Source organism: Tympanuchus pallidicinctus, unplaced genomic scaffold, assembly GCF_026119805.1.
Source record: "Tympanuchus pallidicinctus isolate F22 unplaced genomic scaffold, pur_lepc_1.0 scaffold3, whole genome shotgun sequence".
In the NCBI taxonomy this organism is placed as follows: domain Eukaryota; kingdom Metazoa; phylum Chordata; class Aves; order Galliformes; family Phasianidae; genus Tympanuchus; species Tympanuchus pallidicinctus.
In genome coordinates, this window is record NW_026294747.1 from 48,396,406 (window position 1) to 48,416,992 (window position 20,587).

At 44.4% G+C, this 20,587-nt stretch overlaps 3 long non-coding RNA genes across 9 annotated transcripts in view; 1 reads left to right on the plus strand and 2 right to left on the minus strand.

Annotated features, from left to right (window-relative positions):
• Nucleotides 1-672, minus strand: part of LOC128085352 (uncharacterized) — a 221,493-nt gene extending 220,821 nt beyond the window's left edge. For all 7 annotated transcript variants that reach the window (XR_008208923.1, XR_008208924.1, XR_008208922.1 and 4 more), the window contains exon 1: nt 465-672. This is a non-coding gene — a long non-coding RNA (uncharacterized LOC128085352). The remainder of the gene's footprint in view (nt 1-464) is intronic.
• A 710-nt stretch (nt 673-1,382) lies between these two features.
• Nucleotides 1,383-20,587, plus strand: part of LOC128085353 (uncharacterized) — a 33,392-nt gene continuing 14,187 nt past the window's right edge. Inside the window, exons 1-3 of the long non-coding RNA XR_008208927.1 lie at nt 1,383-1,430; nt 10,535-10,623; nt 19,754-19,793. This is a non-coding gene — a long non-coding RNA (uncharacterized LOC128085353). The remainder of the gene's footprint in view (nt 1,431-10,534; nt 10,624-19,753; nt 19,794-20,587) is intronic.
• LOC128085356 (uncharacterized) lies at nt 4,358-10,539 on the minus strand. The gene is made up of 2 exons (XR_008208931.1): nt 7,976-10,539; nt 4,358-7,104 (listed from the first exon to the last, which is right to left on the minus strand). It is a non-coding gene; the product is annotated as an uncharacterized LOC128085356 (long non-coding RNA).

Consider the following 20,587-nt stretch of genomic DNA (forward strand, 5'->3'; position numbering starts at 1 on the left):
CAGGCCCAATCATACGTTCTTTCTGCATCCAGAACAAATGTGCATCCAGAGAATACAGCACTCAATCCCAGTACCTTCAATGGCTTGAGTTTCTTAACAAATGTGTTTTTAATAATCTCTTCATTTCAGGGAGCCGCTGCTTTTAGAGCTGTGCCTACAGAGTGCACAGAAAGATGCATTCTGCCACAGTTTCCGTTCATAAACACACTTCAGAACACAGATGTCACGCAGGCAGCATGTTTCTCAGAGGCACTGACAGTGGTGAACTGCTCGATGCAAAGGGTGTGAAATGCAACCAGTCAGGCTGCACCTGCGAAACAGGAAAACACGCTCACCATGAAAAACTTCTGCAGTGTGTTCTAGCTGGGACATGCCCTGGGGACTCCATGGAAACCACACGCAGCTGCAACACGGCAGCCTGCATGCTGAGCACAGCCATCTACATGCTCCGCACTGATGCTCACCTTCTTTCCTGATGCTGATTCCACATCTCTCCCCAGGTGCTCACATCTCTCTTCCCATCTGCTGAGCCACGTGTTTGCCCAAATGGATACTGAGGAACCAGCTTGGGCCTGCCACACCACATTGGGACAGGGAGGCTGAGGTGGGGACAAAGCAGAAGATCAGCCCCCAGCCTGCCCACCAGGCCTCAGAACCACGATGAGATTTGGGCTTTCCCTGAAAGACAACATGACACCAGTGGAGGACACAGCCAAGAACCAAGAGGCAGCTTTCACTCAGCCTTGGGCCCACCCAACTCAGCCCCTCTGAATCTCCTGGCGACCCCGGGGCACATGGGGCTCTGCCATCCCCTCCCGGCCCCGCAGCCACTCGGAAGGTGGCCACGACGCGGGCACTTACGTTGCGGCGGCCGCCGTCGGAGCGCTGCGGGCTGCACACCGTGGTGCCGTCGGGGCTCTCACGCGGCAAGGAAAGGGTTGGGGGAGACCATTTCGCTGTTGGAAGGGTGAATTTGTGCTCCGACAAAGTCGTCGGATTATTCCGAAAGAATAAAAATACATTGTGCAGGAGATGAGAGGGGCTGGGAAGGGAAGGATGTGTGATTCGGGGGGGCCCGGCCCGGCCCGCGGTGCCCGGAGAAGGAGCGGCCGCGCCGTGTCCGCTTCCCACTCGGCTCTCTGATCCGCTAATCAGCGGCAGCCGCGGGCCGCCGTGAGTCACCCCCGGCCGAGGCAGCATCAGTCTTTGCTGCGGCGTTGGCAGCCAGACGAGCCGCGGCGCGGAGCCGCCGCTGTCCTCGGATGAACCCGGCGGGGCTGCCAGCGCCAGTCGAGCGCTTTGCGAGGCGAGAGCCGGGTCCCTGCCGGCGCGGCGGCGTGCGGCACCTCTTCGGCGGGGCTGGAGGCGACGGGGAGGGGGGCGGGAGCGGGGGGGGGGGGGGCGAGCCCCTCGGCGGCCGGGCCGGAAAGGTAAGCGTGGATGGAGTAAGGAAGGGGGAGGGAAGACGGTCAGCGAGAGGGCACGGAGCGGCGGGGAAGGGGCCGCCAGGCTCCGAAGGGGGGGACTGCGGCTGCTTCGGGATGCGGGAAGGGGTGGGCACGGATTGGGAGATGAGAGGAGGAGACCCCCTCCGTGCACTGGGGATCTCCCGACAGCGGGGATGCTCGTGCCAATGCCTCCCTCATCTCTACCCTGTTGAAAAGAAAAAAAGCCAGCAGCCTCTGCCCCACTGTGCAAACAGGCTGCTTCTCTCGGGCTAAAGGCGTACCGCTGCCCCTTATCGCCCCGCTCCCGGCGGCCGCGGGTGGTGGCAGCGCAGCGAGGCAGCTGCTGGCAGCTGTCGGCGATGTCTCGAAAGCCGCGGGCAGGGTCACGGCAGGCTCCCACATGCGGCGCGACCCGGGGGGCATCGCCTTCCCCGGCCTCTCCCTCCGGCCCCACCTCTCCTATGGGAGCTAGCTTCATTTCTCCGTCCTGCGCCCTCCCTATCCCCGTAGCTGCAAAGGACCGCTCCCTAAGGACAGGACAGAATGCCCGTGCTAAAGATGAGGAGGAGGCAAGGGGAAAATGCGAGCCCCCTCCCCTCCCCTTCCCCCCCCCCGGGAAGGCACTTTCCACCCCGTGCTCCTGTCTCGGGTGGCCCCAGCTCCGCGCTTCTCTCTGGGCTTTCTGCGAACCTCGGAGAACTCCCGGCCCTGCTCACCGAGATGGGGGGTCCGGCGGGGCGAGAGAGCCGTGCCCATCCCGCCTTCCCCCAAGGAGCCACGCATCACAGAGAAGTGCCCGGGGAAGGATTTTTAGGGGATTTCTCCTTTCGGGGAAGTTAGAGGGGAGCGGCGGGTAGATCAGAGCCCCTCTTTGCCTCGGGAAAGAGTCCTTTCCGCTCCACCAGGGCGGTGCAGCAGGTGCCGCCGGGCCCCTTCGCTTCTTCCCCGCTCCGCTCGTAAGAACAGAGCCCGAGAAAACTCAGGGACAGCACCTTAACTGCCGTCATAATTAAAAACAACAACAACACCAAAAAACCCTTCTGCCTGGCCTTAATGATCCTTTACACACATTCCCCGCCCGCTCCCTCCCCCGTCCCCCCGTGAAGGGCAGTGATTATTCGCACTCCTCTGCTCGCCGAGAGCGCAGCCCGATGAAAGGACTTTATCCTCGAGTGACTCCACCGCTCGCTCCTCCCTCCCCTTCTCCTCCTCCCCCCGCAGCCTGCCAGCCGCCTCGCTTCGCTCTCAGCCCTAATTGGGCTCTTGCTAATATGATTAAAGCCCAGTTAAATGTTTCTTGATAAATCTTGTCAAGAGAGGATCCCCCCCATCCCCTCCCCTCTCTCTGTCGCTTGTCAGAAGCCCGGTTACAGACGGGACATGCCCGGCTCCCGCTGTTCGTGCTCTGGTGGGAAGTTGGCATTTCACAATTGTTCCTTTAACGGGGCTGTTTTGGAACCGCTCCTGGGGATTGTTCGTCTTCAGGCTAGGCTCGCTGATAAGAACCGCCCGTGGCTTTTATGTAACACGTTAGGATTTTGTCCCGCTCCCAAAATCGCGCTGTTTCTTTGGCCTTTTCTCTTTCATTTCCCCACCCCCACCCGTCGGAGAGCTGTCGGGAGCCCGTTCCCGGAAAGGCTCTCTCGATGCGATCTCCGTGGCACAGCCCGGCGGAGCGCAACGCTGCGGGCGGACTCCGCTCCCCGCCGCGTACGAGGGCTGCCCCGCTCCTTTTCGGGAGCCCTCCCCAAGGCTGTCCCGTTGGTGCCAGCAGCTCCGGCACCCCGCAAGTGTTAGGAGCTTCACCTGCATCTGCTTTCTTGTTGTTTCAGTATAATTAAGCTCTGGGGGTGAAACCCTACCAGACCCCGTTGTCAGTAGGGGAATCTGGTTAAACTCGAAGGAATTAGGAACGAGCGGACGATGGTGGAGGGCGAGGGGGTTCCTGGCAGCCTGACCTCCCGCTGGCTGAAAGCCGGCTCGCCTGTCCTCGCCTTTTGGGGGCAGCTCGTGGGGTGTGCTGGTGGTTCGCTCTCTTTTATGTTTTCTGTTTTCTTTGGGAGTGCTGAGCTTCGAGGGCATTTTGTTGTTCTTTCTTCAGCGTTACTGAACTGAGGGTCCCAGAGGGTGAAAGAGGAGGATTATTTAGTTGTTTAGAGGTCCCCACGGGCTGGCGGCTCGTCAGTGTATTTCCCGATAGCCTGATGGTACCCAGGCTCCAGACCACACGTCTCGGTGACCCCGCAACCTTGCCACAGCCCCGCGTCACCCCACGCACCTCAGTCCTCTGCGGGAACCGAGGGTGCGGGCCGCCGGGGGACGCGGACTCGCTGCCTCTGTTCCCCGCTCCGAGAAGGAGGAGGCGGGTTCGAATACACGCTCGCACCAGTTGCGAGCCCACAGACTGCTGCGGGGCAGGACACGGGCGGCACCGCCGGTGCGGGAGAAAGGACCGAGAGCGAAGCGCGGGGGCCAAAACCGAACAAACGAAAAAATCAACACCGGCCCACGGGAGCGCAGCTTAAGCGACCGTGCCCGTTCCCTGGGCAAAGAGAAGCCCGAGGCGAGGCTCAGCACGGGAATCTGTCGGCCGCTGAAGCCGGGGAAACAGGCAGAACCCCGGGCGGGGCGGGCAGAGATGGGGGGTCTGCCGTGCTGCTTCAACCCGGCACAGCGTCGCCCCCTTCGGCCGAGGTCCCAGCAGCGGTTTGCGGATGGTTCACTCTTCCCCTCCCCTTTCCTCCTTCCCTGTCATACCCCCCCCGACCCGCCCCGAGGGGTCTGGGTTTGTGCAAGACTACAGAGCTGTGGCCCCTTCGCCCGGGACTGTTGGTTTACTTGAGGAGAGTCCCAAATAAGAAGCTGTTTGTACTCGAGCTGGAACGCTGGAGGCTTTCTAAGAATGGCTCTTTTCTTACTCTTTTTTTTTTTTTTTTTTTTTTTTTTTTTTTTTTTTTTAATTTTATTTTATTTTTATTGGTACATGGAACCAGCCTACAGCATTGCTGGTGCCTTTCCACCAGGTGCTTGGGGCTCAGAGGAAAATGCAAATGAATCTTAAAATTATGAGACAATTTCCCTCCCTTCCTCCCAAATAAAATAATTATAAGAGAAAGAATTGGTAAGAACGGATGAAGAAGGGACTGAAAATGGAAACAGAAAAACAGCTTCACCCCACCAGAGCAGGGGGGACACAGAAAGGCCTTCCATAGGCAGAAAGTTGTCCAAGCAGCTGGAAGATGGTTTGCGTACCAGCCTCTGAGGTGTGGTTACCACCCACAGCAAGGGACTTGACCCCTTGGTCCAAAACATCCTTCCTAAGCCTCTTCCCATAAAACAGCTTGTCTTTCTATACACCAAAAAAAAAAATAAAAAATCAAAGTACATTGCACACATTAAACTGTTGTGCTTCACACCACACTTGTAGGCATGGCTCTATATTCCCATTCTACTCAGAATAAACTGGTTTGTTCACACTTGTGTCACACTTGGAGCTGGGGGCATGCACTTGGTTAGGACACCCAGTGCATGCCCACCCTGCACTGCTCCGCTCACTGAGGTCCCAAATGAGATGGGGCTGTTAGGAGCTGTGAGGCTGTTACATGCAGACATGAGAGGCTGCTCTGCAAGGTTCAGGAAATACCCGTTCTGGATGTTGTTTTAAAGCTGAGTATACAGTCTCAGGAAAAATACCTAGAACTGGAGGTTTTAGGTTTTGGACTCCCTGTGTTTGACTGCTGTAATTGCTTAACTAAACTCCGGTTAGCCTCCATAGGCAGCCTCCGCTAGTCTTAGAGGAATCTAGCTGAACTGACTGTGGGATTTCCTGCTCACCTGATTTACAAATCCATCACTGTCCTTCTGAATAAATGAACGACTGGTACTCATGCATTAGATGTAGACAGAAAAACCTAGACTCGAATCTACTTGCTTTTCTTATGCAAATCTTCTCACAAGATTACAAGGGAAAGCAAACAGCAGCTCCAGCCTTAAGATCTTTTTTTTTTTTTCTTTTAAGAAGCAGCCTGTTGTATAAATCTGTAACAGAAACCGTTTCCATTTGAAGATCAAATAGAAGTTATCTACTAAAGCTGACAAACAGGGGCAGAATAATCTGTTTGCATTTTTGGGAAATGGATAGCTCTGGTTTTGTTTCAAGACAAGTAACTTTTAAACAATATTTAACGAAATAATTGACCTTGATGTTTAAACTACAACTTCCTTCACGTCATTAAGCCCACTGCTGTTTTTTTTGTTGTTGTTGTTGGTTTTTTTTTTGTTTGTTTGTTTTTTTAATGTTTAGTATTTGAACTCTGGCATTCATTCTGCTAATCCCATAATAACATTTGTTCCTAGTGGAATTTTATTTGATGAACTCATCGGTAAAAGAGGAGAGAAAGAGTTCAGAACAACATGAGCTTTACAGCTCATTTATATTTTCTCCTCTCTGAAAGATAGCAAAAAGACATATGCAAAATGACTTTTCAGGAATAACTTTGCAGATGGAAGGAACAAGGAGAAGCTTTATGCAGCTTTATATAGAGCTTAAGGAAAAACTGTGCTCTTTTAACATACATCCTGACTTTCAGCATGCACTGCAATCCTTGACTGAAAATAATTATTTGGGGAATTTGTCTTCGTGATAATTAGGATCTGAGTCCGCTTTTGAAATGTAGGAAAAATGGAAATAACTCCATAAAGTGTATCTATCGCATAAAGCTTTTAGGACAGCCTGATTCACAATGTATCCTGCTCTTTGTTCAGCTGACAGATTTCCAGCAGCCGAAAGAGGCACATATCTGGGGGCTGCCATTATCTAAGCTAAATATGTACATTTTGGATCAGTTCTATTTTATTTGAATACTCACAACTTCTGCTAGGGGATCATAAGCATGAAAGGACCGCAGAGATGTGCATTTTATTAGCTATCCATCAGCCTTTGTGCACGAACAAAGGTACATAAACATACACATTTTCTGAGCTCTCAGCTCAGCAAGACTTTAGACAGTACATACAGTAAGATTTCAAATAAAAACAAACAAGCAATCAAACAGCAAATACACTGCCATGCAAAAAATCAAGCACATAATTTGGGGGAGGGGAGAGCACTAAAGCAATAAATGAACACAAAGAATTTAGACCAATTTTTATTTGACTGTTAATGAAAAATACTATGGCAGCAGAGGGTTATTTAAGTTACGGGATCCTGGAATTACAAAACACTGATATCTACCTAAACACTGATGTGTACCGTTGCACGTAATGTACTCATACACAGATAAAAACTCTTCCTTTATCCCTGCTGGCACAAATTTCATCCTTTCAATATGTGGACATATGAGGAATCAGGTTGCTTTACTCTCAACAAAGGGCACCTATCTACCATTTGAAGCACTTAAAAATATTTGAATTCCCTCCCCAGTGCACAAACAGCCAACTCAATAACTATTGCAGGCTCAGGATCTAGAGAACACGATGGTGTTACGCAATGGGAGGTGTGACGTTATCTGGTGATCTGAGCAGGGTCATGGGACAATGCAAATTCCATGTCAGGCATCATGCTGATACAGGTTGTCTACAGCTTCACCCGAATGACAAGCAACGCAGGCAGGCTTGAATTAAATGGCAGTCATTTCCCATCTTGGCTCTTGCTCCCCTATTGCAGAATGGGTGCGTCAGTTCATCCCTGAGCAGCCCTTCCCGTTGACCCCACACTCTCATCACCAACTGACTGACTTACAAACCACCTGCGTCTGACAAAAGAGCATCACCCACAGGTGTATGCTTGTAGGAGGTGTAGCTACTGAGTAGTATCTCTCACTCTCATTCTACAATCTTGTGTTGTGGCTGAACACCAGCAAGTTAAGGGAAGAAGCATTGCCATCGATATGGGGGTAAGGTACAGCTTCCCCATCCATGCTGGCAGCTCCTACTGCTCACAGAGCAATTAATATATGTGCTTATGCCACTTCTGGTCTTCACTTTTACAGGGAACTCAAGCATGGCACCTGGGATGGCAATTTCTGACCACAGACACTGCAACAGAGTACCAATTGTCCTTTACACACAGTTACCCATAGAGAATGATGGTCCCATATTTTTTCTTTTTTGCTTCAAAATCGTGAATTATAGTGGAAAACACATCGCAGCATCTCTTTTCAGTGAACTGAGTACTGCCCCCTGTATGAGTTAGACCAAACCCATGACCGCTATGTTTTGTGACACGCAGCTAACACCCAGCTGCCACGTCTTTTCCTGACAATTGAACACAGCCTGCAACATTCTGTCAGTGACAGGAGATGGCATTTCAGACACACTGGGTAAACATGCCTGTGCCATCTTCTGCTACACTGACAGTGATTTGTGAGGAACCCACCCAGCACATTGCCTCAGCCAGGGACTAAGCTGTGTCTCCTTGGCACAGGCTTTAAGCAAGGAGCCGTGCAAAACCAGGCTTTGTTGTGAGAATGAATACACCACTCTTCCCTGTTCCCCTGATGATTCTCTTGTCCCTGAGGGTGATTTACCTTGTGACTGTGCTGCCCCTTGGGAAATTCTCCCCAGTACTCTTACCAGCATCCCCTTACAGATCAGGGAATCAGCAACAGTGATTGTGTCATAAATCTCCTCCAGCTGTCTTGTTTTAGGATCTTCTGTCCTAAAAGACTTTTCCAATCAGACACATGGATTCTTTGTAAACTCTGCTGAATGGAGCTGCTATGGAGCATTCTGTATATTGAAAAAAAAAAAAAAAAACAAAAAAAAAACCATGGAATATTTCCCCATGTATACCAGTATCAAATTCAGTGGTTCCTGTGGAGATGTAGCTGTAGATGTCCCTGTTTACTGCAGGAAAGTTGGATTAGATGAGCTTTAAAGGTCTCCTCCAACTCCAGCAATTCTATGATGATAACTATGATGATTATATGAGATCATGACAGTCAACTTGTAAAGATCTTCAGGGTCTGCCCATAGAGAATATACAAGTGCCTCACTTACTGCTGTTTCCCAGGGTTAAACAATATCTATCTGGATGCATTCCCTTACTCTTTTCTCCAGACACACCTTTGGCTCCGTAGCAATGCCTCGGGAAGCAGAGACCATTCTGCAAATGCTGATGGTGTGAATACACATAAGATTAAGGCTGCTAGCCGCAACGGCATGTCACTTCTGCCTGCAGCTTACTAAAGCAAAAAAGTCTTGTGGCTGACATGTCCTCCACTTCACTGGGTTACATGACACATGCCGGAGAATGTGTCAACCCACTCCCCATCTCCTCAGCATTATTATCCCAGGGAAGGAAATGCAGCCAAAGAACTCACATGCAACTTTGACAGGTTCTGCTTAATCCGCCCACATAATGACCTTTCTTATGCTAAGTGCCAGAGCGGTGCAAGGAGACCATTGCCTGTATCAGCTGCTGGCGAGTCAAAGTTAGTTTCATGGTTATGTTTAAGAGAGAGCCTGACGTTACGTTAAGAAGTCTTTGTCTCCCGCAGTGCAGCACTCAGAGAATGACATCAAAAGCCTTCCTAATTCACACACCCGGGTCATTTGATTGTAGGCAAGGCACAGAGCCGTGCTGCCCCAGCAGCCTGTGAGCCACAATGACATCCATGACTATCCTCTTATTCCATGGAAGGAAGTAATGTGCTCGGAGCGTAACACAACCAACAGTAGATTACATCCTTCCTCATGTCAGCTTAGCCCTGCTGGCTGCTGGGGGAGGCACTGGCCAGGTAAACACAGCCTCCCACTTCCCAGTTTCACTTCTCCCCACCCCATCCTCAGGGAGCTGGGTCTCCCCAGGCTGGGACGTGCCATGTGGCAACCACACGAGAAGGTTCTGCTCCACCAGACAAGGAAGAGGACGTTCCCACTCTCCTCCAGTGTGGCAGAATTACGCCACATGCTGAAACATCAGACTCTCCTCCAACAAGACAAGCGTAACTGATCATGGAGATGTATCTTCTCCTCCCTTGGCATGTGTCTGTGCAATTAGTCTATCTGTTTTTGATTTATTTATTTTCAGTCTGCCTTCTGCACTCTTTCTCGGGTACACGGGGCACACAACAGACTTGCCCTTGGACTACACAGAAATAAAATCAGAAACAGACTAACCACATGAATCAATACCAAAGGAAACAAAACACATGATTGGATGCTGCAGTTCCCTCAGAGATCCATCTGTCTTCAGATGTGATATAACAGCGGTCATGTACCACATTTGCAAAGGAGGCAACACATCCCTCCCCATAGCCTGCCTTGGAGGGTGAAACTCTGATAGCTCAGAGAAGCCAAGGCATTTCTAAAAATCATTTCAAAACAAGATACAGAAGTCTGGTCTGTACTCACAAAGGTAAAGCAAAACTTCCTATTCTGAAGTGACTACTGTCAGTGCTATTGTTGCTTTCTGGAATTTAGACTTGAATTTGACAGAAGTTCGGATGGAAAGACACACGCAGAACCACTTGTGAGAATCAGCGTGTCTGTGGGCATAGGCCAGTCCTTTCCTGAGCACATCCCTGCCACTAAGAGCTGCTGGTAAAGGAGAGACACAGATGGCAGTCAGACTTGCTGTGTAGGCTCATACCTCCAAGGCAAGGCTATTAAAGAATACAATTCACCATTCTTCCTGCAAATAGACAGTACTGCATAATGAACCATACCTCCTAGTGCCATTAAAATGCATGTATTATATTCTGTAACTGTTTCTTGTTTGAGTCCCAGAAGCAGTGTTGTTGCCTGGGAGGGAGTATCAAGACATTAATCAAAAATAGATGTGCAGTACAAGAAATGAGGGCCAAGCAGATGAGTATATATAGCTTCCACATACTCAGAACGTAGGAGCTGTCTGAAAACACTGTGATTAGAGTCAGTGTGCTTGATACAGCACCACAGACATTGTACACAGCTGTCAATCCTATACTGAACATCTTATTTTATACCCTGTGGTTCTGCAGCCCCTCATCGGGTGAATGATGCAAAGGTGCCGTTCATTTGGCAGAACAGACAATGGAGAAATCCTCCAGACAGAACCCTCTACTTGTTTCTGGTTAGGAAGAATAAATTTTTCCTTCTTTTAGCATCAACAGAAATACAGATGCAAAAGCAAGACCTGGATAAATGAGACAAGTATTGTTCCTTCAAGCAGAATGTCCTGACTTCAAGACAGGTGAGTACTACTAAACTTTCAAAATGTTTCGTTGCCCTCCAGATAGATCATACATCTGCCTTCTCTCCTTCTCAGAAATTTTCCAGCACTTTAAGCTGTCACAGAAGCAAGCTGAAGTTAGTCTGGAGAAAAAGAAATAAGAGGGAGGGAAAAGAAAAAAGAAACAGAGGAAGGAGGGAAGAAAAAAAAAAAAGAAAAAAAAAGAGGATGCCCTAAATTCCATTGTCAACTTCTCAGATACAGCCACAGAATTTTGCATATCTGCATGAAGACTTTGCCTATATGAGTTAGCAAGAACTTGGTGCAGCTGCATAAACAGCAGATTTCTACACCTACGGGCCTTCATTTATTTCCTCCAGTGAGATTTTAGATTTGATTGGCAGCTGGCCTATCTGAGCAGCTGATAAGAGAAGAAAAAAAAAAATGACACTCCAGTCTTTATATCTCCCTAGCCTTTCCTCTGGTTCTCATGGTAGAAGTGTACAGAGAATTAAAGAGCTCTCAATACATTTGTAGCCAAATATTTACCCTAAGTGAGGTAGATTATATTTGCTTACTGTATCCACATTGCCACGCTGGCACACATTCAAGACTAACTCCTTGTGGTACTATTGAATACCTTGGAAAAAAAACCACCATTGTTTACAACAAACCATTTGCCAATGACTGCAGGTTTTGTGTTGTCCAGGGTATACCAGCTCTTGAGCTCACATGTCGGACACTTTGTCTAGTGCCACAGACACAGCCCCAGGGATGGTCCTGCAGGTGGCTGGTTTACCTGAGTCCTCTGCAGGATTATTAAGAGTATTTTGAAATTCTCTCAGGCCTTTCACTGAGGGCGAATGTAATTAAGCCGTGTTCAGAGGGAATTTATTCCTTCAGAAGATACAGCTTGTTCTCAATCAGCATGCCTTTTTGAGAGCATACTTATTTTGACAACATTTTAATGGAGACAAATTCAAATGCCGTTTACATTCAGTGACAGTAATAGCATTGTTTTCTAAAGTAAAAACATTTTAGTATCCCTTGCTTCATTTCAGTTTGTTTTGAACTTCATAGCATATATTTAACATAAACATACACTTTAACCTCTTTCCCTATTAAATTAAATATTTTAATGGCATTATAACTTCCAGACTTTCTGATGTGTGAACTATTTGATTTTTTTGGAACACTTCCATCATACCAAATAATTTTTTTTTCTGAATTTTCATTCTGTGAAAACTTCAGCACCTTTACTTCTTTTCCCACATAATGGAAATACTGTTTCCTGACCAGCTCTGCTAAAATTTCTTGCTCTATCTAAAAAGGAAAGGGGGAAGGGTGTCACAGATACAGAACTGTAAACTCCTCAGGATACATTTCTCATTGTTGGCTCATATGTTGCCCTCTTTTGGTAGCTTTTGTACTGTACTACACATAAAAATCTTAACATTGCTCCAGCAACTCTGCATTCTAAAGGGCCCGAGTGCTGAACGTTAGAGCTAAATTACTGTGTGAGAAGAATAATAGGTTGCAAGTTAATTACTTGAACCATCTTACAGAGGCATCCTATCCAGACAGAAAAATAAATAAGGGATGAATGAAGCGGCGCAATATAAAACTGGACAGTAACAGGCACGAAGAAAGAAGCAAAAGGAGAAAATGTAGATATTCACTCATGTAAATTATTTAACCCCATTTCCTGACTTCCATCCAGTGAAGACAAAGTCAGCTTTGAAGCATGTGGTCAATCAACATTTGTAAAGGGAAGTTCTACTCTAATCATCATTCACTTACTCTTTCCCATTTGCTTTTTTTCCTAACCTATGTAGGGATTTTATTAAATTCTTGTGGATACTGACTAGTCAAGCCCAGAAGAGCGTCTCCAAACTTTCCAAGACTAAATCCCTGCCATAGCCAACACTTCTTTTCACTATTAAATTTCTTACACTAAATATTAGGTGTTTTTTTACACAAAATTAATTACTAATTCTAATTATGAAACCATCAGATATTAACTACATTGGAATTCTAAAATCGTTATTTGAGTGAAACACCGAAGTATCACTTATTTTTCAGAAGGGAGTTTTTTCTTCTGTTTCTGAGGAAAAAGTAAAAAAGTAAATAAATAACAATTCAGTTTGTCACAAAAGTTTAAGTGGCTGGGTATTCACCTTCTTTTGGCTTTCAGTAAGAGCTGAGTACTAATTCCGCCAAAATGCCATTCTTTGAGAACAGGCTGCTCTCTACTCCAGATAATTCTCCGTTACAAGAACAATAAAAGGTTACACAGAAGATATATTCCCAGCATATTTGCGATTGGACATTTCACAGCTCTATTCTTTAAAGATTAATTTTCGTTGGTTTGAAAATCAGCATCAGGAATTCAGTCTGACAGGAATTCTTTTATAAACAGTCACAGAGATGATTTCAGAGGTCATAAAGCAGACATTCTTCCCACCTTGAATTGTGGAGTATTTGTAGCAACTTCATATGATCAGAAATTCTTGGAATCAGGAAGCACTCCCAGCATTCCAACATAAAGACATAATGCTATTCTTCATAGGCATTCTCTGCTGCTTTATTCAAATCTATCCTAGAACCCCCAGCAGTCTGAATTCCCCCTAGAGGAATATCTGACAATCTTCCCGTTCTCACCTTTAAACAATTCACACCCAAGAGGCTTCATTTTGCTGACTTCATCCCTTCCAGCTAAACAATGCCGGCTGGTTTAAACCTCCTTTGCAGACCTTTGTTCCAGGGGTAAGAAACAGCCCAGCTTTATAGAAATACATGCCTTCCTGCTGATTTCTATGCAGACAATAATGTGCCTTTCAGTGTCAGGGGCATGTCACCTTTCCTGACAAGTCTGTCCAAGCTGTTGTTGCAGTCTATTGAAGTGCTTAAGTACGTGCCCCGTTTAAGCTGATATGTGGTTCCTTTGTTAAAGTCACCTAGCAGGGCTATAAAGGGAGTTGAAAGTCACCAGTACAGCTCATGTACTTAGTTAAGTCTATACTTAATGGCATGCTGGGTTTCTGCTTCAGTCTTTCCTCCAAAGTGGTTTTTCCACCCTTTGAATTGCTGTGGGATTTCTTCCAAGTCCTTCCAGTCAGTCAGTGGCTGGCAATATTGAACACAGACTAGAACTAATAACACAGAGCTTTACAAGTGAACTATTACCTCTCTACTTCATGACATATGCCTGAATGTGCATGGCTTTTACAATACTACAACTTCATGTATCATTTCCATCTGATCTGCTGTCCGCTGTGCCCTGAAACCTATCAGCAATAGTGATAGCTAGGATAAATATACTCCAGCTTCCTTCTTTTCCTCCTCTTTTTCTTTCCCCTTCCTGTTCCTTCCCGTTTCCTTCCCCTTTTTCCTTTCTTTTCTCCTCCTTTTCCTATCTTCCCCTCCTCTTTCTTTCTTTTCATGAGTTGTTTGGGAGCTGTTTTCTTTTGCACGCAGCTTTCTAATATCCAGCGGTGCTTTGATATCATTTATCTGCTGTCTTCTGTTTACATTCCTTCCTGCTTTAGTATCATCAGCACATTTCACTATTGTGCTGTTTACCTCTACTTTGAGATTACCAATGGAGATATTAAACAGAATGATGTCTGTCAAAAGTCCCTGCCATGACCCACAAGACATTTCTACAAGCTACGATAACACAGCAAGTGATCGTTACCCTTTGTTTACATTCTTTCTCCCATTTCAGTCTACACAGCAGTGCTCCCCGCCAAAACAATTAAAGTTATTTTTCTCAACGTGAGTACCCAAAACAGTAGCAAATGGCATATTCAGTAGACCCTGTATCCACTGTCCCATCTTCCCATCCAGTCTGTCTCTCAATACATTTACTGTGCATATTGCTCAGTTTGCTGTGTGCCACACTGAGTGCAGCCTAAAGCGTTGGTTCTCAAATCTGCAACATACAGAATGTGCAATGTTTATACTAATGTGAAAGGTACATTTAATAAGCTTTATTCTTTCTGACTCTGTGCTGCTTTCTGTTCTGATACTGTTTGTCTCAACGCTTCCATGAAATTGGTGGATGTTTTAGCTGTATGAAATAAGTAGCATTTGGCCTAAAATGTTTAAAACATTTTCCTTGATTTACAGCTTTTGAGGCCAGAGAGGACCATTCGCTAATCCTGTCTAACCTCTTCTGTGTCACAGACTATAACATTGCATCATTCTCCGTATACCAAGCTCAGGAATTTCTGTTTGGCTAACATGCATTCCCCAGAAATACATCCAGTTTTGATAGGTACACTAGCACTTTCTTGAGCAGCTTCTTTCAGCAGTTCATCACACTTACTGCTACAGTTCCAAGCCTCATTACTTAAAATTTCTTGACTTACATTTCCACCCACTGATTCTTGCAATATATTCATCTGAGCTAAGACACTTTTTTTTGTTGTTGTTGTGAAGGTAATTACACAATGTAATCCAGCTATCTCACTTCGATAAAGGAAATAATGCATATTTTCCAGTCTACAAGCAGTGCTTATATTTTTCTTATTCTTTCCCAAACTTCCAGCACCCACAACAGTGTAATACACTATTGCCATATAGTCAGTATTATTATCTACAACTCAAACTTCCCTACTAAATTATTCAAAGATAATATTAATTCTCCTTAGCGTCATCAGACTAAATCCTGTTTCCAGTTGTTTCCCACAGTGGTAGCCAATATTTCATGTACCACCCTTGGGATATAGTTTCTGGTGCATCAATACCACCATTCATTACTTAAAATTCATCTTGCTTGCAGAAGTCCAGCCCAAAAAATTTGGGCTGCTCCAACTTCATAATTTATTATTCCACCAAATTTATATTTCCTCCTTAGTTGACTAGTCTTGTTTCACTAGGGATGGATTTGTCTCTCAATCATTAAGGAAAATTTTATGCAGGATGACTCTGGAGCTTTCATTCAGAGCTGGTAGTGACTTATTAGCATCCATCAGTTAGTCAGTTCTTAATCTGTTTGGCTATTGCAGAGCACTCATTTTTCTAAGTGCCTAAGCAGAAAAGGCAAACAAGGGTATTTGAACGCTAAAAGAATAGACTTAGAACATAAATCCTGCAAAGTGTTAAAGAGCTTAATCCTCACTGGTGCCTAAATGTTTATAAGCATGTGGATTTATGAGACTGGCTTTAGGTCCACTGTTAGGAAATCTCATGCCTTGTATATTTTTCTGTTAATATTAGTTTCTCTTATCTTTGAAAGACAAAACTCCAAAGTCAGGGCTATTGAAGGGACCATAGTAGCTTTGTGTTTTTGGTTTTTTTTTTCCTAGTCACACATAGCTTTCCTTTTTCTCCTCTGCATCCCCATAGGTAACTATTGTTTTGTCCAGAAATACTTGGCAATGGCAGTGTAAATCTGCTAGATAATATTTGTAATATCACTGTGTGCAGATTATGCCTTTCTAGCAATCCTCATACATACATTCAGATACCCTAAGTATTCCCTCATCTGCTTCTATCAATAGGATTTATTTATTCGTGCCACAGTGTTTCTTTCTTGTTAATTGCTTCAAGTTATTTTATGTAATTAAAGACAGATGGTAAAGCAAAGTTCAGTATCTCATCCATTTGTTAATCAGTGGCTTATGCAGCGCTATAAATGTAGCAGGGATGTTATGATGTTGTTTTTTCATGTCCTGTGCTTTAAATTAAATACTGGGACCAATTCCTATTTACACTGAAGCCAATAACAAAAACTGCCATTGACCAGGATCTCACAGTGGGAGAGCATGGATGGGGAAGATGTGAGCCAGCTCAGTGTGGTGTTTATGTTGTACAGAGGCATAAAGCCCTCCCTCTCTCAGGCCCAGGTCTTGTCTTGATCTTCACATCTATAGCTTCTATGACGTGTCTCTGGGAAACAAGTGGACAGGTCAGGACATTAACAAAGGGTTTTTTTCTCCTGTCTTTGTGGGAACCCATTTGTGATCTCAGCATTCTTTGGGTTTATTCTATTTTGGGGTGTTGTTTTTTTTTTTCCCATATGCAAGGGAGCAAAACATCTGTTTTCATTAAGGACATCTTCAGATTAGAGAAAATTGCCACGAAAGGGAGAATAAACAAAAAAGAGAGAATAAACAAAAGCCTCCAGAGTAGGAGGCCCATCATGCTCATGGCCCCCCTCAAGCTGCCACTTTGCCCTGACTGAGCACAGTGTGTAGCTGTGGCCCAGCCCCACCAGCTCCCTCACTTTACACTTCTTCAAAATAAAACATAGTGGCATCCCTGCCTCGTTCTCCCATCCGCTCACTTTCTTCACACTAGCAGAAGTGAACTTGCTATTCACATTGCCACACAGCCAACAGGAGCAGCACTGTGATTCTGACCAACTTGTTTCTCATCTCCAGCCCAACAACAAATTTTGCTTTATGTGTTTTGACTCAGTACTAGCCTGCTCCTATTGTTCCTCACATTCTTGCATTTCCACCAGACTCTGTGAGTGACAGAAATGCAATTCCTCAATTAGACTGCAAGGGGTGTGCTGGGAATCACAAATCAGCCTAAAGATTTATGCGTTACACCAAATTATCGTAACTGACACAACACTTCCAGCAAGCCAGTTTGGAAATACCAGAATCTCCCCCTGCCCCTCTCCTCCCCCCTTATGTGAGAAGGCCAAATTAGAGAGAGCAAGGATTTCTCATCGCTACCATGAGTCATGCTCACATCGAGCACATGGTGGTGAGGTCAGTGACAAGGGTTACTGGGCTTGGACTATACAGAAAATGGATTCTGCTAAATGACAGAGCAGTGAGAGCAACAAGAAAAAAGAAAAAGAAAAAAAAAAAAAAAGAGGAGGAATGCAGAAGCCACCAAGGTTCCTAAACCACAGGCGGAAGGGAAGCGGAGACAGACTCATGCTTCTTGGAAGAATGAATAGAGACAGGTGGCATGGGACACTTGGCTCTTTTATTCATCTAACCTTTTGGCCTCTAACATCAGCTGCTTCCCTCTCAGCCATGAAAGTTCACAAAAACAACAAATTCACCTATTGTATTTAGCCTAGGATAGGATTTTTAACCGTATTAGCTCTACTTTTTCTCAGGAATATGCAGCAAGGCATATTTTCAAATAAATAGGCAACTCCTGCCAAGTAGGTGTCATGCATAGTTCCTATTTGAAAGGCAGATATTCAATTTTAGGCACATATTTTAAGTCCTAAGACAGACAATACAATTTAAGCAAACTGTAATTTAGCATGTTGCTTGTATCAGGTCACAACCAATGAAGGATTATTCATGCCAGCAGTCCAACTGTGGGTTGTAGGATGGCATTTATATCATGGAGTCTGTTACAGCAGGTGCTTTTTTCCTTTTCTTTTTTTTTTTTCTTTTTTCCTTTTTTTCCTGTTTTGCTGTTGTTTTTCTAAAACATGCTCATTTCTTCAGAAAATCAGCTGTATTTGGCACTTATTGTAAGAAATGCTGATTGAAATTCCCAAACTGCTTTAACCACAGAGAAAAAAATCTTCTAATGTTGGTGTTGAAACACAACTTTCAGTTTTAAAGGCTGTGTCCTTTATTTAAAAAAAAAAAAAAAGTTAAATGCTAAAGCAGCAAGCAAGCACACTTTACAGTCTACAGTCTATTGCACCGGGCTCTTTTTCAGTAGGTTGGCTCCTGCCAACAGCAGGTTCAGAACTGCCAGTTCTAATTAAAAACTTAATTTTAAAGATACATTTCACAGTTTATTCATGGCAGTAAGTCCTTCCCACCCTCAGAAATTTAAATTGTTAGATTGAGCAAATGGAAACAGTTTTATAATGATTCCGAAGTAACGGCTTTGGCTAACTGCTTTTGGCAATTCATGATTGATCTCCTATGCCTACTGAAATCAATTTATTCTTTTAGACCAGTCACCTGGAGTGGACTCCCTCAATTGTGTCTATTTCTTTGCTCAGGGTTTGACTGCATTTTATTTTCCTCTGTAATTTTGTATTGCCTCAGCTCAAAAAGGTTCAAAGATTATTCTCATCTCAGGCATTCCAGTGACAAATCCTTTTAGTACTCCCAGTTGTAACGGACAAACAATTGCCATCATAAACTCTATATAAGTACCACTGTGAAATCTATGATTTATAAGCATACTCCGTAGCAAAAACAATTTTGATAGTCCTTGCCTTTCCCTGCTGTGGTAAGCTCTCAGCCCCAGAAATAAAAGTGAAACAGTTTTTTTGCCTTCTAGATTCAGTATGAAAACATTGGCTTCAACATCAAAGTTCTTTCCAAATGCAAACTCTAGAAATGCCACACGTATGGATGTCTAAATTTTGCTGGGGGTTATTTCTGGGCCAGTAAGATACACTGAATTGAGTTTTGAAGGAGCAGACTGTATCATAACCTCTTGACTCGTGTTTACAATTATTGATCCAAAAGCCAGTACACAGTATAATCATTTGCATCATAAAAGGACAGTAATAGCTACTGCTACAGTACCACTATATACACTTGTTATCTTTTATTGTTTATAAGCTTTTTGGATTAGATATTAAGTGCTCTATTAAGGGAACAGAGACCGTATCTTCATTTTATTATTCAGTTATTTGAAGTTAAAGAAATAATTTTATTTGTCTTCCACACTGTGATAATCATTAGGTGTAGTAGAGTATCTTGCAATCAGAATGTCCTCTGAGTAACTTTTATACAATTCATTAGAGCCCCATTTGCTTTCTCACACTGATATAATCACACCTCAATCACATAGTGAAGTCAGATGTTTGCATTTACCAACAGGTTTTAAAGCATGACAAAGGCTAGAGAGTCCTAAGGAGTTTTGGATTACAGGTGGCTGAAGAACAGCCTGAGTCAAGTACGACTGTTAACATTTAAAAGAGCTAGCTGAAAAATATTTAATGCATTTTCAGCTACTTGTAACCCCATTAAGCTGTTGGGAAAAAAAAAAATTTATCAAAAAAGATTCTATCTGACCTGCCAGTTCCTCTGTAGACCTCCAGCAGACACTCCCCAAGTCTCTGGCGGTCAGCAGGCCAAAGTATGAAATTCACTGGAATGCAGAAATGACTTAACACTTTGAGAATCTGAAATTCTTCACACCTGTATTTTTTATTTAATTTTTTAATATATATTTTTTATTTTTTTTTATTTTACAGAAAGAGACAGATCTGGCTTCAATTGAAGACAAAGAAAGAGGTATAATTTTAACTAAGAGACATTCAACTAAACCACCAATACATTCTCTTAATTCAAAGCAGGAATAAGGGGAACATCTCCAAATCCAAAGAATGTATTATATCACCAACTCCTTGTTTTTAAGTGATTCCAAATCATCACAAATATTGTGTAAGAGCAGCTGATTCCCAATATAGATATCCCTTTCTTGGGCACTAAGTCTTGCCAAGACTTTGGCTAAAAATTTACAAGGAGCGTCTCTGATTGTACTTTAAATAATAGTTATTAGTCATAAGGATTGGCTACCTTTCTTTTCTTTGAAAAGCAGCTATAAATATACCATCATTTATTCATTTCTGAAATCATCACATTCTTCTCCAAAAGCATTATGTTAATTTTCCAAAATTTAGCAGCATGTGTTGTAGGTCGTTTGTTCAGACATATAAGTTTGGGAACATGTATCCTGTCGGATCTTAATTACACAAAGACCATGTGGATCTTTTCTGTAAATTCCTAAAGGTGGAATTTCCTCCTCTTGATTTAAAACAACTTCAACCTTGAATAAATACAACCTGATTATTACTTTTAGTTTTGCATTGGTCTACTAATTCCAAAGTCCAATCATTAATTAAGGACTTCAAGTTATTTAGGGCAGCGTGGACACCTGGAAGAAAATTTTCCCTACACTAAAGTGGTTGTAATGTGAACTCATAATTTAAAATCCATTAAATTCACACATTACCTTACATAACAATCACAATGCCATAAAAGAGCAAACACATGCTTGCAATTAAAGCCATGGCAGTCTCATCCCA